The following is a 25,718-nucleotide window of genomic DNA, read 5'->3' as shown; positions in this document are numbered from 1 at the left end:
TTATTCTGATTTCACTCCTAATAAATAATCTTTTGAATATTCAGTTTACCAAGTAGTCAAATATTCAGAAGAAAAGTGCCACATTTGGTGAACATAATAGAGAAAATGGAGGCCATCAAAGAGAATACATCAAAAGAGAATACTCTTGTTTCCCTCCCTTCCACCACAGTGGAAGAGACAATTGTCCTCCCATCTGAGGCTCATAACTTCTCATAATTCTGGAATCAAAATGAGTAAAGTGACCTCATTCCATTATTATCCCTGATTTTTCCTACTTCAACTTTTATGTCTCCAATTGTTATTTTCTATTAGACTTTAAATTTAATCACAGTTCTCTTCTATTAAAGAAACTCTACCCTCTCAAACACAGCTCCTGTTTTCTCTATCTCTGAAAATAGCCACATCATGCATATAACCACCTAAGCCTCCAATTGGAAATCATTATTTATTCCTTCCACTCCCTTAACCTGACTAGTCAATCCCTACATTTAACCAACTGAAATGCTGTAGTATTTATTAAATCTTACTCCCTTTCTCCATCTTATTGTCACTTCACTGTTTACGCCTGCATCACTTATTTCCTGGATTATTGTAACGAACCACTAACTTATCACTGATATTGGTCTTGCTTTCCTTCAATTTGTGATAAACCTTGTGACTTTTTTTTTTTTCTTACATTTTCTCTCTTTCGAAAAAGACTTATTGTAAAGGTAACGTTAGGGAGGAAGGAATTAAAGCAGCTAGGCTGTGATCCCTCCGGATTATCAGGGAAATGCTCCTGGGGAGTGGGAGGGAGCAAGGCAGGTGACCTGGACTAATGTCCTGTAAACATATAATTTGACCTCCAGGCCAACAGACTAATAATATTTGCTGAAAGGGAGAATTCTTATCTATGAAATATTTTGAGGAAGATATCCTTGGTTTAGGATTGCATATTGTAAACAAACGTAAACTTGGATGGATTTATGAGTCATGGATCCCTGGGGAATGTCACATAAGCTATATAACTCTCAAGTATAAAATACACATGTTTTATAACTTAAATGATCCTCACTGTGTGAGGTGACATTGGGAACTTCTATTATTGTGGACCAGAGATGCAAAAAGGAGAGCCTATGGTGGCTAGTAGGATGTTTCAGATCGCTCCTTGACTCTTGATTGATTGCATCCTTACACTATTGACAAACCTTGATACTGAACACAATCTTTCATTGAACTGAGTGTTGTTTGACAATCTGATCCTTTGTATTAGCTTACTGTTTACTGCATACAATTTTGAAAATAACAAATATAATAAATCAAACTGTATAATGCAACTCTCAGAAATAACAATATTTTGTGTCTTTCTTTCTAGTCTTTATTATACAGATTTGCTTAGTTATCTTAACTCTTTACCTATCTAGTTTCAATTACCAACAGCTTATGCTATTTTTTTAAACAATAGTGAGAACAGATAATTAGAATTTTTTTCTCCTACTTTTTTTTTACTTTAAGTTGTGAGCATTTGCTCATGTCACCAAGAAAAAAACTTGATTTTTAATGGAAAGATAATCTTTCACTGTATGAATACTGTAATTTATTCCCCATTCACCAACTGTTGGTCATAAAGGTTATTTTTACTTTTTCCTAATATAAATACGTAGTACTACAATATGCAATTTACACAATGAATTTATAACTACAATTCTGATTATCTCCTTAGGATTGATTTGGAGAAAGGGGAAAATTAGATGAAAGAGCATGAACAATTTCAAGGCTATGCACTCTTAGTAAAGATATGAGAACTCAGATCTTTCCTTAAAAAGGAAAGAACTCTTCTCAAGAGAATGTAGACACACTGAGTATTATCTTTTAAAGTATATGTGCTTTTTTTGCATTTGATAAGAAATGTATAATTTGTTAAGTTTTAATTTATTTTTCTGGTAACTAGTGAAGTAAGCTTATGTTTATTGGCTATTTGTATTTATTTATAAATCGATTGCCCATTTGTCTAATTTCCAAATTTCTTTTACTGTTTAACTTGCTGAACTGAAGAAACTTTTTATTGCTTATACTTATTCACAATAATATTCTTCGATTTTATATTTGTTTCAAAGTTTTTGGTATATTGTCCTTTGATTTTGTTTTAACACTTTTTGTATGCAAAAGTTATTAAGTTTCATATAGTTAAATATATCTTTTTCCTCTTTTGCTTCAAATCAATAAACTATTCTAGGTTTTAATTGTAATTGGTTTTACATTACATTTTCTAACTCTTTGGAATTATTTTTATACTTTATATATGGTAAGGAACAACTTAATATATTTTTCAAATACTTAGCCCATTTCTCCCAAAAATATTTGTTGTATAATCTTTCCTTTGCACACTGTTTTATGATGCTTTATTTATCAAGCACTTTCAGGTATATGAATGAGTTTTCTTCAAGACTGTCTCTTTCATTCCATTGATCTATCTGTTGATTACAGCATCATAGCATGTTTTAAATTGTATGTATTAATTTCCCCCTGATAATTATTTTCTTCAATTTTATATAACCTGTTTATTCTTCCAGATGACACTGGAATTATTTTTGTCAAATTTCTTTCTTTTTTAAAAACGTTTTTATTGAGGTAACATTGGTCTACAATATTATATATAAATTTCATGTATACATTATTATATTTTGATTTCTCTGTAGACTACATCATGCTCATCACCCAAAATCCAATTAACAAACATCACCAGACACATGTGCTCTTTATCTCTTTCACCCTCCCCCCTCTTCCCTTCTTGTTGGTTAACCACCAATCTACTCTTTATGTCTATGTGTTTGCTGCTGTTGTTGTTTACCTTCCACATAGGAGTGGAATTCTATAGTATTTGGCTTCCTCCACCTGACTTACTTCACTTAGCAAAATGCCCTCAAGGTCAATGCATGTTGTCACAAATGGGAAGATTTTATCTTTTTTTATGGCTGAGTAGTATTCCATTGTGTACATATATCACATCTTCTTTATCCGTTCATCTGTTGATAGATATTTAGGTTGTTTCCAAGTCTTGGCTGTTGTAAACAATTCTGCAATGAACATAGGGATGCAAACATCTTTTTGAATTATTGTTTTTGTATTTTTGGGATAAATAGTAGAAGTGGTATAGCTGGATCATATGGTAGTTCTAATCTTAATTTTTTGAGGAAATTCGATACTGTTTTCCATACTGGCTGCACCAGTTTACATTTCCAACAGCAGTGGTTGAGGGTTCCCTTTTTGCCACATCCTCTCCAACATTTCCTATTTCTTGTCTTTTTAATAATAGCCATTCTGACAGTCATGAGGCGATATCTCATTGTACTTTTGATTTGCATTTCTCTGATAATTAGGGATGTTGAACATCTTTTCATGTGCCTGTTGGCCATCTGTATATCTTTGTTGGAAAAATGTCTGTTCAGATCCTTTGCCCATTTTTCAATTGGGTTGTTTGTCTTTTCTTGTTGAGTTGTGTGAGTTCTTTATATATTTTGGATATAAACTCCTTACCAGATGTATGATTTGCAAATATCTTCTCCCAAATATTAAGTTGTCTTTTCATTTTGTTGATGTTTTTCTTTGCTGTGCAGAAGTTTTTTTAGTTTGATGTAGTCCCATTTGTTTATTTTTCGCTTGTTTGTTTCCCTTGCCTGGGGAGACATGACATTCAAAAAGATACTGCTAAGATTGATGTCAATGAGCGCACTGCCTGTGTTTTCTTCTAGGAGGTTTATGGTTTCAGGTCTTACATCCAAGATCTATTTATTTACATTTTGTGTACAGTATAATTGTCTACTTTCATTCTTTCAGATGTGGCTGTCCAGTTTTCTCAGCACCGTTTATTGAAGGGACTTTCTTTTCTCCGCTGTATGTTTTTGGCTCCTTGGTCAAAAATTAGCTGTCCATAGACATGTGGGTTTATTTTGTGGTTCTCAATTCTGTTCCACTAATCTGTGTGTCTGTTTTTGTGCCAGTACTATACTGTTTTGACTACTATAGTTTTATAGTATGTTTTGAAGTCAGGGAGAGTGATACCTCCAGCTTTGTTCTTTTTTCTCAGGCCCCTATTCAGGGTCTTCTGTTGTTTCATATAAATGTTAGGATTCTTGGTTCTATTTCCATGAAAAAAGTCATTGAGACTTGGATAGTGATAGCACTGAATCTGCAGATTGTTTTAAGAAGTATGGACATTTTAACTATGTTAATTCCTTAATCCATGAGCACAGAATATCTTTCCATTTCTTTGTATCTTCATTGACTTTTTCAACAATGTTTATAGTTTTAACTGTACAGGTCTTTCACCTCCTTGATTAAATTTATTCCTAGATTTATTCTTTTTGTTGCAATTGTAAATGGGATCATATTCTTGATTTTTCTGTTATTTTGTTGTTACTATATAGAAATGTAACTGATTTTTGTAAGTTGATTTTGTACCCTGCAACTTTACTGTATTTGTTTATTATTTCTAATAGTGTTTTGGTGGATTCTTTAGGGTTATCTATATAGAAAATCATATAATCTGCAAATAGTGACAGTTTTACTTCTTCCTTTCCAATTTAGATCCCTTTTATTTCTGTTACCTAAGAGTGGTGAAATTGGTCATCCTTGTCTTGTTCCTGTTCTTAAAGGGATAGTGTTTAGTTCTTCACTGTTGAGTATGTGTTGGCTGTGGGTTTGTCATATATGGGCTTTATTATGTTGAGGTACTTTCTTTCCATACCTATTTTATTCAGAGTTTTTATCATAAACGGATGCTGTATCTTGATGAAAGCTTTCTCTGCATCTATTGAGATGATCATGTGATTTTTATTCCTCATTTTGTTAATGTGGTGAATCATGTTGATTGATTTGTGTTTGTTAAATCATCCTTGCATTCTTGGAATAAATCTCATTTAATCATGGTGTATGATCTTTTTACTTCATTATTGTATTTGATTTGCTAACATTTTATTTGAGGAGATTTACATCCATGTTTATCAGTGATATTGGCCTGTAATTTTCTTTTTTGTTGTTGTTCTTGTCTGATTTTGGTATCATGATAATGTGGGCCTCATAGAATAAGTTAGGAAGCATCCCCTCCTCTTCAAATTTTTGGGAGAGTTTGAGAAGGATACATATTCAATCTTTGAATTTTGGGGAGAATTCTCCAGGGAAGCCATCTGGTCCTGAACTTTAGTTTTTTGGGAGGTTTTTGATTGCTGTTTCAATCTTCTTACTAGTGATTGGTCTATTCAGATTCTCTATTTCTTCTTGATTCAGTTTTGGAAGGTTGTATAATTCTCAGAATTTATCCATGTCTTCTAGCTTATCTAATTTTTTGGTGTATATGTTTTTGTAGTATTCTCTTGTAATCCTTTCTATTTCTCTAGTGTCCATTCTAATTTCTTTTGTTTCTGGTTTCATTTATTTGAGACTTTTTTCTTGGTGAGGCTAACTAAAGGTTTGTCAGTTTTGTTTATCTTCCAGCTCTTAGTTTCATTGATCTTTTCTATTGTGCACTTAGTTTCTGTTTTATTTATTTCTGCTCTGATTTTTATTATTTCTTTCCTTGTACTGATTTTGGGCTTCATTTGTTCTTCTTGTTCTAGTTTCTTAAGGTGTAATGTTAATTATTTATTTGAGATTTTTTCTTGTTTCTTGAGGTAGGGGGGTGCTCTTATAAATTTTCCTCTTAGTACTGTTTATGCTGTATCCCATAAATTTTGGCATGTCATATTTTCATTTTTATTTTTCTCCAGATATTTTATTTCTCCCTTGACTTCTTCATTGACCCAATAGTTGTTCAGTAGCATGTTGTTTAGTCTCCACGTATTTGTGACTTTTCCTGTTTTTTTCATGTAGTTTATTTCCACTTTCTTACCATGTGGTCAGAAAAGATGCTTGATATTATTTCAATATTCTTAAAATTATTGAGACTTATTTTGTCTCCTAATGTGTGGTCTATCCTGGAGAATGTTCCATGTGCATTTGAAAACAGTGTGCATTCTTCAGTTTTTGGATAAAATGTTCTGTATATATCTATTAAGTCCATCTGGTCTAATGTGTCATTTAAGGTCAATTTAATGTGTCGATTAAGGTTTTCTTGTTGACCGTCAGTCTGAATGATCTATCCATTGATGTGAGTGGAGTGTTAAAGTCTCCTACTATTGTGTTACTGTCAATTCTCCTTTTATATCTGTTAATATTAGCTTTATGTTTTTAGTTGCTCCTATGTTCGGTACACAGATATTTACAAGTGTTATATTTTCTTGTTTTATTTTTCCCTTTACCATTATGTAATGCCTTTCTTTGTTTCTTGTTACAGTTTTTGTTTTAAATTCTATTTTGTCTAATATAAGTATTGCCATCCCAGCTTTCTTTCCATTTCCGTTTGCATAGAATATCTTTTTCCATCCCTTCACTTTCAGTTTGAAAGTGTCCTTAGGTCAGAAGTGTGTCTCTTGTATGCAGCATATATATGGGTCTTGTTTTTTTTTAATCTGTTCAGCCACCTTATGTCTTTTTTTGGAGAACTTAGTCCATTTACATTCAAAGTAACTATTGATAAGAATGTACTTGTTGACATTTTATCACTTTTTTTCTTGATGTTTTTGTAGTTTTTCTGTGTTCCTGTCTTCTCTTGCTCTCTTCCCTTGTGATCTGATGACTTTCCTTAGTGTTCCATTTGAATTTCTTTCTCTTTATTTTTTGCGTATTTATTATAGGTTTTTGGTTTGTGGTTACCATGAGGTTCATGCATAATAATCTATGTGAATAGCAATCTATATTAAGTTGATGATCTCTTGAGTTCCACCTCTTACTAAAAGTCCTACAGTTTTACTCTCTCAACCTCATTTCATGTTTTTTATATTTCACCTCTTTTATTTCTGTGTATCCCTCAACCTTTTATCATAGATATAGATGATTTTAGTACTTTTATCTTTTGACTTTCCTACTAGATTTCTTGTTGGTTGATCCACTACCTTTACTGTATATTTGCCTTTACCAGTGATGTTTTTTCCTTGATAATTTGCTTATTCTTATTTGTGGCTTTTTCTTTTCCACTTAAATAAGTCCTTTTAACATTTCTTGTAAGGCCAGTTTAGTGGTGATGAAATCCTTTTGTTTTTGCTTGTTTGGAAAATTCTTTATCTCTTCTTCCATTCTGAATGATAACTTTGCTGAGCAGAGTATTCTTGGTTGAAGGCTTTTTCCTTTCAGTACTTTGCATATATCATGCCACTCCCTTCTAACCTGTAAGGTTTCTGCTGAGAAGTCAGCTGATAGTATTACTGGGTTTCCTTTGTATGTAACCTGTTGTCTTTCTCTTGAAGCTTTTAGGATTCTCTCCTTATCTTTAATTCTTGACATTTTAATTATAATGTGTCTTGGTGTGGGCCTCTTTGTACTTTCTGTGCTTCCTGTACCTGGATGTCTGTTTCCTTCCTTAGGTGAAGGAACTTTTCAGCTATTGTTTCTTCAAATAAATTCTCTGCCCCTTTGTCTCTCTCTTCTCCTTCTGAGACACCTATAATGCTGATGTTAGTATGCTTAATGTTGTCCCAGATGTTCCTTAGACTGTCCTTGTTCTTTTAAATTCTTTTTTCTATTCAGCTTGGGTGATTTTGTCTACTCTTTCTTCCATTTTGTTGATATGTTTTTCTGTGACATCTACTCTGCTGTGGATTCCCTCGAGTGAAATTTTCATTTCCACTATTATATTCTTGAGTTATGATTAGTTCTTTTTAATATTTTCCAATTCTTTGTTCAAGTTCTCACTGTATTCATCTATTCTTCTCTCTAGACCAGTGAGCATCCTTATGACTATTAGTTTATACTCTTTATCAGGTAGGTTCTTTATCTCTGTTTCATTTAGTTCTTTTTCTAAAGATTTGTCCTATTGCCTTATTTGGGACATGTTCCTTTATTTCTTCACTTTGCCTACTTCTCATTGCTTATTTCTATGTATTAAGTAGCTTGGCTACATCTCCCAGTCTTGGAAATGTGGCCTTATGCAGGAGATGTCTCACGGGCCCCAGCAACATCCTGTGCTCCCCTCTGGTCACCCATGCCAAATACTCCAGGAGTGTCCCCTCTGTGAGCTCTATGTTCCCTTTTATTGTGACAGGATTGCTATTGCTGTAGGCACACAGGTAGGCTAGGCTGGCCTCCAGGGCTGACTGATTCTAAGGCTTGGCCACATGCAGCTGCTATGGTCAATTTATTGGGCAGGTCAAGCCCCAAGCATGGCTGGCTGCAAGGTCTAATAGCACACAACTGTTCCCGTTTTGCTGGTAAGTGAGTGAGGCTCCCAGTGTGGCTGACTGCTAGGCTTGGTGGCTCACAATTGCTGCAGGTCTCTGGAGTGGCTTCTTGCAGCACTCAGCTGCTGTCAGCTTGCTTTTGGGGTGGGGCAGGCCTCTGACAAGATCTGGTTATGCTTCCCTGCAGGTACACTGCTACCTTAATAGCACAGATGTGTGGGGCAGGGCAGCACACAATTGTTTCAGGCATTGGAAGGTGTGGCAGATCCCCATGTGACTGCTTATGATGGCCAGCAGCACAAGTCTGCTGCAGGCACACACACCCTGCTGCTGCAGTCCCACATGCCCCACTGCTGTGAGTGTCCACCATGGGCTCACTGGTGGATGATGCCAGTCCCCGGGGCAGGCTGCCTGGTTCCTGGCTGTGCTCAATTGCCTCACATGCTCTACTGGGTGGAGCAGAATCCTGTGCTCACAGGCTAGAGGAAGCATTGCAATGGCACCTCCAGCGTCTGTGTCAGCACGACTGAAATAGATGACAATAATGGCGGTCACCAGTGACTCTGTCCTAGGAGGTGGGCCCACCCACCTCCTGCCTCCCCAGGATGTGCTCCAAACTTAGTAAGTGAGTCTCTTTCACCAGTGGACTGTACACTTTGTGCTGGTTTTGGGGTCGTGAGTCTGTGGGTGGGCCCTTTAAGAGCAGGTTTTTCTTTCCCTGGAGTTCTGTAGTTTTCCTGGGCATATTCCCCATTGGTTTTCAAGGCCAGCAAAGCCAGGTATTATGGGATCTCATCTCTGTTGTGCCGGGTCTAAGGGCTGGACTGCCTAATATGGAACTCATATTCCCCGCTCCTCTAGGAAAAGCTCCGTACCTTTAAGATCGCTCCCAGCCATGAACTCCACCATTAGGGTGTGTTGTTTTCCTGAGCGGGGCGTATCTCTGCTTCTTCCATCCCGTCTATGCTGTCCGTCTGTGCGGAGGTTCCTTGCATTCAGTTTCCACATCTCTCTCAGAGGAAATTGTTCCACAGATAATTGTAGATTTGTTGCGTCCATTGGAGGAGGCGAGTTCAGGATCCTCCTACGCCCTCTCTTCCAAACTCTGCCCTTTGATTTTGCACGTTTATGTTTTATTGGAACACTTTACAGAACTACTAATTTTAAGAATTTTGTGTTGATTTTATTGAGTCTTTAAGATATATATGCATAGACTTTGTAAATAATAATGTTTTTCTTTATAATTTTCAATAGGTAAAACAAATTTTTCATGACAGAATTTTTGGAATAATGTTAAGTAATAAGAATGACTTGGTATCTTTCACTCGTTTCTATTTGTAAGGACTTTTGTCACTTCTGGCAATTGTATAAGATGGAGATACTGTCTTGTGTCAAGGAAGTTGCTTTCCATTTCACCTTTAAATCAATTACTGATTCTGTTTTTTCATTTGCTTATTTTAATTAAATGCGTTTTCTTCTACTAAGAGTATCCTATGACTTTTGGTATTAGGTATTTGCTGTGTTATGATATTAATATATTTCCTTATTTAAATCTTTCTTAAATTATTGGTATAATACTATTTGTCTGTACAAATTAGTGCTGATGTTTATTTAGGTATTTTTGCCTATGTACCCAGAAGTGACTATGTATTTTTTTGTTATGGGGTCCTCTTAATTAAGTTTTGGTATTAAGGCTAGGCTATTTATATAAAGAGTTAAGTGAAATAATACAAGCATTGCACTGTTTCTAGAAAATTTGTAAGTGCAAAATAATGCTAACTGTTGATATTAATATTTATTTTATGCATCAGGTAATATTACTGAGAAGATTTTGTAGTGTAAACATTATCTTTCCTTGAGAGGTTGAAACCAATTGGCTGTCATCCTCATCTTTTTTAGTTATTTGATAACGTTTCCAATTTCTTTTATTTATGTATTTGATCTTTTTCTAGTACTTGAGTTAATTTTGATTATATGCATTTTCCCAGAATTGTCCATGGCATCAAGATTTTCAAATATAGTAACATCTCAATGCATGTATTTTTAAAAATAACCACAGCAAAGCAACAGTACAATAACATCCTCTGATTTTGTTCTTATGTCACTTCCCCTGAGTGAAATTTTTAAATTTATTTTTAAAGGGATCAGATTACCTCCTATTACTGACTGAATGTTTATATACTCCTCAAAAGCATATGTTGAAGCATTAACCCCTCAGTGTGGCTGTATTTGGAGATGGGGCCTCTAAGGAAGTAATTATGGTTAAATGAGGTTATAAAGGTGGGGCTCTGAACAGATAGGATTCTTGTCCTTATGAGAGGAGACCCCAGAGGGCTTATGCTTCTCCCTCTACCCTACAAACCCACAAAGAGGAGGTCATGTGAGCACACAGTAGAAGGTGATCATCTGTAATTCAAGGAGAGAGCTTTCCGCAGAAACCAACCCTGCTGACACCTTAATCTTGAACTTCCAGCCTCCAGAATTGTGAGAAAATAATAAGGCCCCCAGTCTCTGGTACTTTACTGTGGTAGCCCTAGCAGAATAATACATCCTTCTTTGAAGTCTCCTACATTTTCACACCCTGCAGACAATGTGAAAGTCTGTCACAGTGGTTGCTTGATTGTGTTGCTCAATAAGTATTTCTTATATGAATGAAATCAACTAAAATTCATATCCCCCTTTCTGAATGAATGAACTTGCCAGTCAGTTACCTGTGTGTCTAGGTTAATGTAACTGCTTATCTGTAAGTACACTGACAAAAATCTTTTTCCTGAGTCTAGAAAGCAGAGAAACACATCCTGAATGTTTTCCCTTTGGTGCCTGAGCCACCAGTAGGTCTCCTCTCTCCTCCAATGTCGTCTATTTGTCTCTTTCTAACTTGGAAAATAATATCTAAATGTTGTAGATTAAAAAAATAACAACTACTCCACTCACTTTGTATTCATCTATGACTCAAATTTGTTTTTACTTTGTGCTATGTGAGATATGTGCTAGATTGTATCTTTAAAACATGGAAAAAGAAAAACCATTCACTGACTTCTAGATTATTTGGGACACATGACACATTGTTCTGTGCCTGAGAACACCTACTCTGGACACAGCCTGCCTAGTTTTGAATCCAAGACCTAGGGCTTGCTCTCCGTGAAATTTTTGAGCAATATCCTCAACCTTTCCATATCTCACTTATTTATCTAAACAATGAGAAGAATGCCTACCTGCTAGATTTGTGCATGTAAAATGAATTGATACATGTAAATTATCTGAAACACTCCCTGGCACATAGCAAGCACTTGGTAATTATGACCTATAATACGTGTTACACATACATGTGTATGGCTTAAGACATACACTTTTTCATTACTGAATATAAAATGGTCACATATGGCAGTAGCGAGAATAAACTTTGTACTTTTTCTGAGAGAGAGGGTTGCAGGAGATTTTACATGAGGTAACCTAGTCACTTAACTACCAAGCAATAAGTCGCTTCTCACAAAGAAGAAAGTGGTATTTTGCAGCATGAATGTGTCATTACTTGTCATTGGCCACAGTGCAAAAGGCAATTTGCTCCATTTTAATTTGATTTTGTTCCATCTTTTAGAGTAATTACTGGACAATTATTTTGTCATAAACTGTATGCTCAATAGGCAAATCTGGCTCCATGAGATTAAGAAACTCATTTTCTCTGATGTGCTTTGCCCCTCTTTGACCTTCAATTTCGGAAAACATTTTTCAGGTGTTCTCTTTGGGAATAAGTGACTTTTCACTCATTTTCATTTTCTTAATTTTCATCATTCTCGTGTACTGAAATTCCATTTTTTCTCACAGGTGACAAACTAACTGACCCAGAGCTTGGCACAGAACAAATGCTCATTAAATATTTTTAAGTTCCTGTGTTTATGTGACAGTGTTATAAATGGATGTTACAATAAATATAAGTAAGCTCTCTTAAAGAACGTATAAGCCAAAAAACAAGTGGTAAAGTAAGATACCAATCCTGTTGAATACTATGTACTTTAAAAGATTTTATCTTGACAAGAGAGGCTTTCCTCCTCTGTGCTCCCATAGCTGCTGTCCATCTCTCTGACACGGCATTTGCATTATAATGAGACCGTGGTGGATTTGCCTGTGTTCCTCCCCTGTTAGACCCTAAGCTCCATGGAAGCATGAACCAAATTTATTTGAACTTTCTATTCTAGCTAACTAGCACAGTTTCTGGCATATGGGAGGCATAAATATCTATTAAATGAGTAGATGACTAAATAAATAAATAAAAGAACATTCAAGCAAACATTCTGACCTTATAGTTTTTTTCTTTCTTTCTCTGGAGTGGAGAGGGACAAATATTTTATGGTCATTTGCAACATGGGATGATGATACCCGAGCTCCTAATAGCTGGAAATTTCTAACCATAACAATTTCAATGCTTTCAGAGAGTGAGGCTTCTGCTCCTTGTGGTATTAAATGAGACTCAGATCCTCTAGAGATCCCAAAGCTAGGGAAACTGCAAAAGTTTTGCTGTTGTTGTTAGATGGCAACTCTGCGAAATCCAAAAATAAATGGGATCCTTAAAGCAGAAGAATATAGTATTTTTTTCACAATGTGACTCCACGAATTGCCAACAGTAAATGTTGGTGTGAAGCAAACATAGGCACAGTTCAAAAGCCAAATCACATGCAGCAATGAGAAGGGAAATTGGTGCTTTTCCACGGTGTTTATTATGTTAAATGGTTACATACTGATAGGGCTAGAAGACCCTTAGATATTGTAGTTCATATTCCTCCATTTATATTTCAGTTAAATAGTAAATCAAATGAGGAATTGAGACTCATAAAAAATTATTTCTAAAAATGAAGGCATTATTCAAAGCCTAGAGTTAGAATCTCCTTAATTAATGATTGTCAGATGGTTGACAATGGAAATATTTGCAAGTCTTACATCGACTAAAGATGAAGAGATTTGTGAGCGTTTGTGTTGATAGCAATACAAAATAATTAAGAAACAATTTTTAGCTGGGAGATATCTTTGTGATAATCTAATCCGACAGTGTCATTTTATAGCTTGATAGAGTTATGAAAACAGAGAGGTAAAAGTTAAATTATTACTAATATCACATATTTAGTGACACTAGGAATTTCAAACCATATATTTTGGCTTCTGGTTCAAGGCATTCCAGAATACAATTGCTCTTCTCTTCATGAAATGGAGAAATACAGTTGTGATACTATGAATTCAAAATGAAAAAAGTCCAAATTCAACTCATCAAGGGGATCAAAATTAAGATAACTCAAACAGAAATGTAAATTGAAATGAGAAGTCTTGCCTGGATATTGAATTGACTCAGCAGCTTGTTTTGACCATCCTGGTATATGTACTTTTACTTTCTCCTCTTACTTCATCACACTGGCATTGTGTCCTAGGGCCCTGAACCCCAGGAGGATAGGCAGCAACAGAAGTTGAGCAGAATGGCTGTGTAGGTGGACATTGAATTTTGTTCTTAAGTCTGACACTCTTATAGTCATTTTAAAAATGAGAGCGCCCTTCTCTCCTCCATACTGTAAGCAAACAAAGGCTACCTAGCAAGAATTGCTTCTGCTCTGAGGGAACAGATGTCTGTATAAGTGTTCTGGTGGGTATGATTCTAAAGGAAGAGTAATAATTAAGAAGATAATAATTAAGAAGCCGATAATATTATTGAGCATTTACTATGTGGCAGATTCCCTGCTGAGGACTTTACTATACATTGTCTATAAGATGAGAATAATTTCAATACTTACATTACAGGGTTGTTTTGAGAATTAAATGAGATAATGAATCAAAGTATTTAGAAACTGTCTGGTACACTGTCAGGGCTTGATGAAAGATAGCTGATACTATTGTTATCTCATTTAATCCCAGTGATTTTATGCAAAGGCTGAGAGTTCATGAATTTGGCCAAGTGGTCAGAACTAATATTTGGCGGGTTTGGGGCCAGAACACAGACCCATGCTCTTCACCACTAGTTAGCATCCTGTGTCTTTCAGGAACTGCGGTGAACACGAGCAGCTAGGAGTGGAGGCAGACACTGAGGTGTATCTCCTGCTGTCTTGTATGGTAGCTGGGCAAACTTTAGCATGTTCTCTGAGCCTTAGTGTTTTCATCTCTAGACTGGAATAAAAGCACCCATCTAGAAAGATTGGTTGTGAAGAAATATAAAGTAACATATAACAGAGTAATAGTTTGAAACTACATACACATTTTCCTTTTTGAACTTTCTCAATGCATGACCTTTATCCCAGCTGGCCTGTCTACTTAACCTGTCTTAGGTGTGGAGTGGGGTGGGTGAGTTAGGATTTATTCAAGAAGAAATAAAAAGAGAAAGGAGAATGTAATTTTTAGCTTCTGACATATAGTACAAGATGTAAGCTCAGTTAATATTTTAAGAGAAGGTTTTTCTAATGCCTTTACTCCCTTTTTAACATATTAACGTCAAAGGCTGAGGGAAGCTCTCTGGGCTCTGGCCCAAGTAGGGGTGTTAGATAATTGAGGGTAATATTAGAAACAGAAGGAAGCAGAGAGGCCTCTTAAAAACCACAGGAGCCATCAAAGTCAACTTGGCTGGTGTAGTCAGACACCTGAGATCTTGAAGGACAGTTTCCCCAAGCTGCCCTTGGTTCACATATGATATGGGGGGAGGGGCGGGTGCAGATGTGGCTGGGAAGCTTGCCAGAGGGAAATGCCATGAGATGGTGAGGTGGCCCTGTGAGGCGGCAGAGCTGACTGCCTGGCCTGGTGGTCATAGCACCTGAGAAGCTGAGGGAATCCATGGCAGGCAAGCAGCTCCACTAAGTGTCCTTACCAGGAAGTTTAAGGTCATAGTTATTCCGGCCTCAAACTTAATCAAACAGGACAAGCCAGAAGCAGGTAGATAAGCATGGCTCTGAGGCTGAAAGAGCTCAGCAAGATGCTTCCCCTCCTTCTCCTGGGCTTTATCTAAAGCCAGATAAATTACCCTCAATTATCTAATTTTGAGACAAGCAGGTGAAAGAGAAGAACATCTGAGAGAATAAAAAATTTAAAGTCACCAAAAGGGACTGTTTCAATCAAGGGCCAGTCAACAATACACCTGGTGGCCAAATCTAACCACTGCCTGTTTTTGTAAATAAAATCTTACTGGAAAACAGCCACATCATCCATTTATGTATTATCTATGGGCACTCTTGTGCTACAATGACAGAGCTGAGTCACTGTGACAGAAACCCTATGGCCCACAAAGCCTAAAATATTTACTATCTGACCCTCTATGGAAAAAGTCTGCAACCCCTGATTTAAAGCATCAGGTAGAACTTATTTTAAACCATAATGTGCATTTATTTATTTATTTTCCTTGATATCTGATGACTCAGGTGGAAAGCCAGAGTACTTTTAAGCAACCAACTCTATGTTTTCCCTTTACTGCTAGTTAAATCAACACTAAACCAGGTGCCCATGACATCTGTATATAAATAGCTACTACTGCTAACCACAGAGTAGGTACAATATTCGATGACTGAATCTGTAGTAATTTTTCTCTGTCTCTTTCAAAGTGACTGTATGTCTTATATATTTCTTAGCAGACAAGGTAGTGTTGGGGATGTACTTAGCTGAGAGAAGAGGAGAGCGGGGCAGAGAGGAAATGAAAATACAGTTCCTTGCCTTTACTCAATAAAGGCAGTACTGAGTGTGCTGGCTGGGAAGGATATGGGTCAGGGCCTCAGAGAGGCACCATTTTTTCTCTTTGATGAGCTCTAGGATTTATCTCCTAAACTATAGCCTCAGGGAAGTGGGAGCCAAAAGGGCATTCTTTTAGCTTAAAATAGTTCCTGAAAGACTTGTTGAGACAGTTTTTCAGACCAGTTTCAAGAAAGAAGTCCTGCAATCTAGCTAACTCCAATTGTGATAGCAAAGTTGTCATTGGCATAGCAGTACAATTTGTCCACAGCCATGGTTAGTATCAGATCCTGAAACATTTTGGAATTAACTACCCCTGTGGAATAGACGAACACTTTGGACCTTTATCATGAAAAAAAAAAAAGAAAAGAAAAGAGAAAGCATATATATGAAATGGTTTGCATTCAGTTTCAAGGAGCTTTTGTTTGGGATGTTATTTAGATAATTTGTTCAGGACTTCAAAACTGGACTTGTCTAGAAGTCCTTGGATTTCTTATTATTCACAGATTACTTTCTGTAAATTCTTCTTATCTTCTCCATTTATTTCCATCTTCTTCAATCTGTTTAACCTAGTCACACTTCCTGGGTTCACTTTATCATTTTTTTTCCTGCTTTCAAGTGAAAGCATAATAATGAAAGGGGAAAAATAAGAATACAATATGTATATCTTGTGATTGTGGTAGTGGTCAGCCTTTTTTATTTGGGGATCCTTGTGTCTATTTCTTGCCAGGAGAAAAACCCTGGTAGATGCTATTTTGTTTAACCTCTGCCTCCAAGTAATTCTATGCTTAACTGGTAAAAAATAACTGTTAGATTTCAACAGCCTTCTCCAGCACAGAAGCTTTTTTAGGTATAATTTACATCTTTCTTGTTGTAATTTGCAACCACTTATTTTAGGTATAATTTACATCTTTCTTGTTGTAATTTGCAACCACTTATTTTGATTCTGTCACCATGTAGATGGAAAACATCTGGTCAACCTTTTTGCAAAGCTATTTATATTCTTGAAAACAGTTATTAACAACACTCAGCTATCCTTTCTTTAATAGTAACCTAAGCGTCTTTAACATCTCTTCCTAATGGTGTGCTGCTCTTTAAATACAAGGACATTAATTTGAGTTGTTTTATGGTATGGTGAAGAGTTTGCATTTAACCAATCACATCTCTTTTGCTTTGATGAAAGAGGTGGGGCAAGTAGTGGTCTATAACTTCAAAGGCAAGTGAGAGATTTACTGGGCTATGAGATTCCATATTTCCTGTCTCAACCAGTGGAAGAAGTTCCTCATTTTAGAAGTCTTAATAAACACTTCTTATATTTCTCTTAGTCTTGGTTCACAGAATAAAATTCCACATTTCTCTTTAGAAAAACTAAACAACAATCAACACAAACAATTATTAACTACTTTGTTATGCAAATGATTTCTTAAAAGAAACTTTTAATGACAGCAATGTGGCAATCACATTTACTTAAAAACCTAAAACTCTTAGCAAAGCAGTAAGATGATAGTAGATCTTCTGAAAAAGACAGTGTTGAAGAAAACAAAAGAAAATCTGTAGGATTTTTCTTTTAAATGTCCATAATACGTGTTAAATGATCATATTGTAAAAATAAAAGACCAGGTGTTCCATCTTGCCAAATTCATACCTTTAAGAGACAGATGCAAGAATATTTTATCTCATAACATATTCATCAATTTTTCTCTTTTGTTTTTATTGAATAGACTTTAAATGAAGCAAGACATAGTCAAGGAAACCTCTGGGGAGCAAAGATTTTGAGAGAAAGACTTGTTCAATTTCCGCCTCTCACCCAGAAAGAGGTAATGTCATGTGGTTATATGTCATAGATTCATCAGTTCATTCAATAAATATGATTTGTTACCAACTTCATTTTGAGTATATTCAAGTTGCTGTTGATACAGCAAGTAAAGAAGATAGAGATGTTCTCTTCCCTCGCGCAGTTAACATTTTAGTGGGGGATAGCAGACAATATATTAAAGACAAGTAAACAAGACAGTATCAGTTAAGGCAGGTTTACTGAAGAAAATAAAACATAGTACTAGAGAGTAACTAGTGTCTACGTAAAAAAGATGATACCAGGATATTTAAGAGGAGACTTCAACGACAAGTGGGAGCCAGCCCCTCATGATCTGAGAAAAAGCAGCAGAGAGGAACTAAAGGAAATAGAAAAATGTCATTGTGGCTGGACAGAACGCTGTGTGCATTGTGGAACAGTTCACGTACAAGGAATGCATCTTCTGCCCATCTCCACCAGTCCAAATTCAAACCTCCCAGTCCCTATAAGTCCTTTCCCAAATGCATAAAACCATCTATTTTAGACCCCAGACTTTTAACAATTTTTGGATTTCCCCAAAGCCCCAGTATATAGTTGTATATCTTAGTTGTAAGTCACTCTCGTTCTTCTACGTGGGATGCTGCTACAGCATGGCTTGATAAGTAGTGTGTAGGTCCATGCCCAGGATCCAAACCAGCAAACCCCAGGCTGCTGAAGTGGAGCACGTGAACTTAACCACTTGACCACAGGGCTGGCCTCTTTTTTTTGTATTTCAATGATACTGGGAAACTTCACACTTACTTATATATTATGTAAATATTTGTGCATGGCTCTTTTATGTCCTCAGATTATATAGACATCTCCTCAAGAATGAGAATTATCGCTCTTTGTTTATTTTGTCCTCCATGGTGATAATCCTTTTGGACAAATGGTATTTACAAAATGAGAATCTTGAGGCTTGTTGAAGATCTACCGGGACTTGCCACTTGACCCTGGAATTGTGACGTACGTATCTGATTTTCTACTTCTAAACACATTTCTATAAAAAGAAAAGAGGAATGCCTCTGGAGTAATAATAGCATCACCTTGCACAATAGTTAAATAAGAGTAAAGTGGTAAATATATAAAATAGTTGAATAAAGAGTAAAGCTGAAGCTACTGAGATTGAGCATGGATACCAATGTACCCTAGAGATTTAATCTTTGGTTTAGGGACTTAAACCTGCTTGTTAGCTGCTAGTTGTCAGTTCTTAGCCTTAAACTTGCAATGATTGTCCAGTTCTTTTCAATAACTAGGTTCCTTTCTTTCTTGTCTTGACTTTTGGCAACAGTGTCTAAACTCTGGTAGTGTGATGCAGAAACTCACCCTGCTGAGACTCTAATTTTCAAGAAAGGGGTAAAAGTTTACAGGGATGGTGTAGTTAATAAACTGAGCATGTCTCAGTGATGTAGTGCTGTTTTCCAAATACAGAGACCAAACAATCACTTGAAATTGTATTCAGATCCACACACATCTCAAACAAGCATTTTGGCAGGAACAAAACGGATCTAAAAATGCATATGGTGGTAAATGGGAGTGTCCCCAAGAAAACATTAAAGGAAACCTTTTATTCCTGTGATTTGAGGCCATATTTTCTAACTTTAGAATTGTCAAACAATAGTCAACCAAAAGTAGTCTTAAGTATGAGAAAATTTCGCTCTGCTAGCTGTTTTAAGACAGGATCTCAGGATAATGTTTCAGGTCAGCTGCCTAATTTAAGGATTGGGACAAGTCGGAGAAAACCAAGAATGGGCACCCCTTGAGGAGAAGGGAGCCCTTGAATATGTCAGAGGATTCAAAATTTTGCTTCATGGACCCTCTTTTAAAGCTACTATTTGGATTTTTAAAGTACTTAATGTTAAAGATATCTCTATTTTGCTTTCATCTGGCTCCAGAAAAATAAAGGTCATGCATCTGATATAAAATCCCCTCAGTTTGCAGAGAATAGCAACAGAGACCTAAATGTAGAGCTTAAAAGAGACTAGACTACATGAGGAAGAGGATGGGTGTCTTAGATAGCACCTATGCCCCACCTTACCATGCTCTGAGCCCCACCTAGCAGTTCAACTTTTGCTGCAGTGAGGTGACCATTGCCAGGCAGCCTTCCACCAGTTGTGGCAGATGCAACCCAGCAGTGCCTTTCCTTGGGACATGCGCCAACCCCTTACTGCCTTGAGACTCCCTTGACACACTGAGTGTGGGACATTCTTGGGATCTTGCAAAGCATTCATAAGTGCTGGGCAGCTAATATCTAGTCAACCTTGTCCAAATGGGGTGGGAACTGACAGATAAATGCTTTTGCCTTTCACCTCCTAGGTAAACAGCTTTGACACATTTTGTAAGGCTCCTCAGAATGTGCCATGGGCTTGAGTGCCAGTTACCTATTGGTGGCCAACTTGACAGTGGATACTGGAAAAAGCTTTCATATCTTTCCTTTTTGACTTGTCCTGTCTCGTACTCCTGTTTCTTAGGATCAGATGCTCCTCAAAATTACTGGCAATGAAATCTTTGTCTCATGCTCTTCTTTCAGGACTGAAACTAAAACAGTGGAGATTTAGGGGAAGAAAGAAGGAAAAAAGCAAGAGGAGCAACCACATACCGTTCCCCCATACAATCGACAGTTAGTTGATTTACATCTAAATCAAGACTATGAGTAACTTTGAGAAAGTAGGAGAGTTTTATGGAAAACTGGGATTTCTTTTTGAGTTTCTACTTGACTCAGAACGCAATCCCCACATGCCTCATTCTCCAGGGTTTCAAATGTGTTGTCTGAATGCAGAGCTAGAAAATATATTTCCTTCTAATCCCAGGATAGTAGCTCTTTGTCATTATTACATACTTACTGGACTTTTATTAACTTGCAACAGAAACCATGGGAAAACTATTATCTTCAACCTATAAGGCAACGATTCTAAGTGACAGTAATAATGTTTTCTTATTTTATTCCAATCCAACAGTATGTGTGTTTGTGTGTGTGTGTGTGTGTGTGTGTGCGTGTGTGTGAAGGAGATTTTGTTCCAGTTTAACTGGTTTGACTAGTTCATTGGCTATTCTTTTTTAAAGAAAAAAAGAGAACAGTTTGATTTTGATGTAATGTAGTTCATGATCCTAACATATTAATGTGGGTTGTTTTCTGTTTATGGTTACTATAAATCCCTGCTGTTAACATTAAATCTTATTTATAACCTATTTTAGACTTCTGCCAGAGGCAAGCTTGAGTTTCTGCATTTATCAAATAAAGCATTTGACTCTCATGGAATCACAATACCAATTTGACCTATTGTGTACATTGTAAACTATTTATATACTCCATTCCCATGAAATTTAGCATCACCATGAGATTCAATTTTCTTATGTGATTTCACATCTTTGACTTATAAACAAGAGAAAGATTAAAATGACAAAGTGAGTTGGAACTTCCTGAGATACTATGTATGTACATATGTTTCCTTCTCTATCAAAGCTTTTATCCTTGTTCTTTGAAATATTATATTTGTAATTTCATTAGTCATTTCAAAACACACCAGAATGCAAGCATTTTTCGGTATCTAATTTAGCTGGAACTGCAAATGAGTCCTATTTGTTTTCAGGGTTGGTTTTATTTCATTAAGTCAGAATTACTTATTTTATAATTACATGTGGAAATAAATAGCCTTTTCACAGGCTAATGAAAAAAATCATTCACTCAACTTTATTCCAAATTTATTTGGCTGGCAGAAAGTAATCTCTCGCTCATCTTTACCATAAGAAATTAATTTCTGTTTCTCAACACAATAAAAAAATGTTGATTTGAATTTCCCCAAATGAGTCAAAATCATAAACAGTTTTAAAGAGAAGAGGAGAAAAATTTGGTAAACACAGCCTTAGAAAAGAGATTTGAACATGAGAGAAAAGGTTTTATTTATAATGTGTACTCATTTTAGAATAGTTCTTCAATTAAGAAAATCTAAAGAGAGGAATAAACTATCTAAATTTAAAATGATTGTGCACTTCTACAGTAAATAAAACTTCTTCCTGAGAGATAAACATCTAATTCTAATCTTAAATAAAAAAAAATACAAAACCAAACACAAGCAGCAACAAAACCACACCACACACACACACACGTACACACACACACTTGTGACAATAATAAAACAGAAGCTATGACTTTCTAAAAGCTTTGATTTCATTTCATCTACTTAACTTAGCTGGCCTTTATTGAGTACTTACTATATGCCCATAACTATACTGAGTATTTTATTTGCACTATTTCACTGAATCCTCAAATAACCCTATCCTCTATGATAATGTCATTATTTTACTATACTTAACTGGGAGTGAATTTTTAATGCAACTGAAACCATCAGTACAATTTAATTTGGTGTTAGACTTGACATGATCATATCTGCTGCACATTTCCGTGGGCGACACTAAGTTACCCATCAGCAGATCAGTTATTCACTACTTGGTAAGGTCACTATAGTGGACACTGTGGGGCAACACTCAGCTCCCTCTTTTAGGACTTTGGCACTCACTCATTTCCCCAGTTGCTGTGGCTGTTGGAGCTCACAGTTGAGTCCCTACATAGCTGAATGCTTCTCCCAAATTTGCTCCTGGATTCACAATCTCATCAAGGTGAGAGTACAAAGACCTGGCCCCCCTGCCTCAATGCAGGTCATCTTTGAAGTGCCATCTCATCTCCAGAACTCCTAATGATTGTGTGAGGCCACATGGCAGATCTCCTTTCTCCCTCTACCCAGTCTTGCTTCTCTTGCTCCTTTGTAGGTATTCCCCAGAACACTCCCCAGTATAGCTCTGTACACATTTCCCTCTCAGTGGCTGTTTCTGGGGAAGTGGCAGAGGGCTGGCAAGCTTTTTGACTATCATCACATGTATTCTAGAGGGAAGGCACTCTAGAAAGATATTTTTCTTTTTGTTATATGAATTGGTGATGACTCTTCAAAATTTTCAGCTCCAAACAACTCTTTTTTGTCGTATATAGGAGAAAATTCTGGTGTCTCAACCATCTATTTTAACCAAGTACCTGGAGAAGTTTCAAGTCTTTATGAGAAAAATATTGATTATGCCTAGAGTCATCCTTTTTAGTACAAGTCTGCAAAAGTGGGCAGCTTTGTTATAAGGGCCAAAGTAAAGGCCGATTCTTACTCTTAAGAGCAACAACTCTAATGGCCACATACATCAGATCATCTCTCATTCCTTCTCAAAACATTTCAATGGCTTGCCATGCGCTAATCTAAAAAGTGACAAAAATATCCAGACATTTTATCAAATCTGTAAGAATTGGCCACTGGCAATTTCCCAGTTTCATTTGATAGCAGTCTCCCTCTCATTCTGCATTCCAGTCACATTGGTCTCCTTACTGTTCCTTGAACGTATCAAGTTTTGTCCTCCTTACAGCCTTTGTCCTTTCTGGAATTTTCTTCCTAGGTTTTAGAGGGATTGTTTCTCATTCTTCAGGTCACAATTTAAATGCCACCTTTACAGAGAGGGCTACATTGACCCTGCCTAAAGTAGCACTCTTCTCCCCAAGGACTCTCATATTTTTCTGCTTTTTTACTTCATAGAAGTTATCACCATCTTGCTTATTAATTTTTTTACTTGTTTATTATCCATTTTCTATGAATAAAACATAAGATTTGTGAAGAATGCATTCTGTATTCTTTCTTTATGTATCCCCAGCCTATGTGCCTTGCACAATATTTTTTGAGACTCTAACCGTTATTGATACTCTTTGTTGGAGAAGAAGCTACCATTATATATGATGTTCTTAAAAATACTACTATTGACCCTTTCTGAAACTCTTCAGATTGACCTCTTGAGAGGTTAATTTTAGGTCTCAGCTTGAAAACGTCCTACTATCAGTACTAACCTCCCCACAATAAAGAGATCATAAGTCACATCTTCAAAAATGTCAACCAACCACTTTGATCAGCAGTGTCCTATCAACAATAGTGTGAGGTACACAACGTGTTAGTCAGGACCAATGACTCTGAAATCAGATCATATAGCTCTACCACTTATGAACAGCCTGATCTTGGACAAGTTACTTAGGCTCTCTAAGGGTTATATTTCTCAAGTGTAAAATGTGGAAAACAAGAGCATCCACCTCAAAGCAATTATGTGAGGATTAAATGAAATGATATATGTAAAGAAGAGAAAGTCAACAGGTTTCCACTACCTTCTGTTCAGACCTAGCAGCATCCACATCAGTAAACCCTGCTTTCCTGCCTGTTGCCATAGATGAGCTATATTCCTATTAAAGTCAGTCTCCTGATTTGTACAGTAAATCCCATCCTTTCTTGCCTAATCAAGAACATTGAGACCCTTTCTTTCCATTATCATTCATTTTTTCTACTCTCTATAGTATTATTCCCATCATAATACAAAGAAGTTTCCCGTCTTAAAACAAATAATCTAACAAACTTCTCTTGATGTCACTTCCCTGCAGGTTGCTGATCCTTTCCTATATTCTACCTTGCAGCAAAACTCTCCAAATTGGTTGTATATATGTTCACTTTCTTCACTTTTTCTATTTCTATTCCTATTAAATGCATTCCAATCAGGCACTTTCCTTTGCTACTTCATGAAATTCTTCTCCTCTTTGCTAAATTCAATGATCAATTCTCTATCCTCATCTCAGTTACTCTTACTTTACTTATGAGTGATATTTGATAAAATTATGCTCTCCCTCCTCCAGTGAAAACTTGCTGCAATTGGATCAAAATATCACATTTTCCCAGTTTTCCTTCTTTAACTAGTCACTCCTTCTTGGCTCCTTTCTTGGTTATGCCCAGCCTTATTAAGCATTCAAGTTGCAGTGTCCTAGAGCTTAGTTCTCATATCCTCCTTTGTTCCATATATATGAATAAAGTTACCAATTGTGCATCTTCAGACCAGATCTCACCCCTGGACTCTAGTCTCATATTTCAAGCTGCCTACTTGATCTTTCCTTTTGGATCTCCCACAGACATGTCAAATTCGTTATGTTTGAAAACAAAATCTTTATCTTCTACCAAACTCCACCTGGTGCCTTTCTGATCTTACTTGATGGCATCATTCTTTCAGTTGCTCAAGCTACAACTTTGAGATATATTTGGGCATGTCACTCTTTGCTCTCACACCTGTATCCATTTCCGCGGGAAATTCAGTTGGTTCTATGTTCAACTTATACATAGAATTCACTACTTCTCTCCCTATTCAAGGCTGCTTTTAAACCAAGTCATTGTCGTTTTTCTTCTGGAGTACTGATATAACTTCTTCTTGCTTATATTTTTATGCTACTTACAGTCTAAACTTAACCTTGATGCCAGAGAATTTAAATTGCACATCAGACCATTCCGCTCTTCTGCTTAAAGTCTTCCACTGCCTCTCTGTGCAATAATAGAGAATATTTATATTGGTCTCTGTCCCTGGTTCCTGGCACAGAACTCCTAAAACCCTTGTAATTTCCGAAGTAATAAGAACCCTAGGAACATCTTTTGTTCTAATGTTTGGTCTTTGACTCTAGTTCTTGACATAGAGCTGCTAAATCCTTTGGAATTTCCTGGGTGCTAGGAGAGTCTTTTGTTCTAATGAGGCAACTCTGGGTGGGCTCCTGGATGAAAGCTGGTTACCATTGTGGGGACCTGGAATTGGCCACCCCAAGATATGTCTCTTTGGTATCAGGATTATTTGAGGTTGATTGCTTTTGATAAACTGGGACAGGGAAGGAGGAATGGAACTTGCCCTTTGTTAGGACACGTTTACATTTGTAAGGTTTAAATCTCTATCTGTAAAAGGTGCCTCCCTCTCTGTACCAGGAAGAAGAAAGGCGATGACCTACTCTCCAAAAACTCTTAATCAATACCAAAGGCAAGGACTTAAAATCTGCATTTTATTGTGCTAGTCTGGTAACCTCCTGTAACTGACTTCCCTCCCCCTCCCAACGCTGGCATTTCTTAAGGATTAAG

General features: G+C 36.5%; 1 protein-coding gene across 6 annotated transcripts in view; it reads right to left on the bottom strand.

Annotated features, from left to right (window-relative positions):
• The window catches only part of FUT9 (fucosyltransferase 9), a 210,507-nt gene that overhangs the window by 37,490 nt on the left and 147,299 nt on the right, over positions 1–25,718 (bottom strand). The window contains exon 1 of one of the 6 annotated variants that reach the window (XM_008516088.2): positions 20,148–20,304. The exons of the other annotated variants lie outside the window; for them this stretch is intronic. The gene's annotated coding sequence lies outside the window, so the exon portion shown is untranslated. Of the gene's footprint in view, positions 1–20,147; positions 20,305–25,718 lie in introns of those variants that run through there. 6 annotated transcript variants of the gene reach the window in all.

Source organism: Equus przewalskii, chromosome 9 (genome assembly GCF_037783145.1).
Source record: "Equus przewalskii isolate Varuska chromosome 9, EquPr2, whole genome shotgun sequence".
Classification (NCBI taxonomy): Eukaryota; Metazoa; Chordata; class Mammalia; order Perissodactyla; family Equidae; genus Equus; species Equus przewalskii.
The sequence above is the reverse complement of the archived record's forward strand: the minus strand, read 5'-3'. Positions and strand labels throughout refer to the sequence as shown.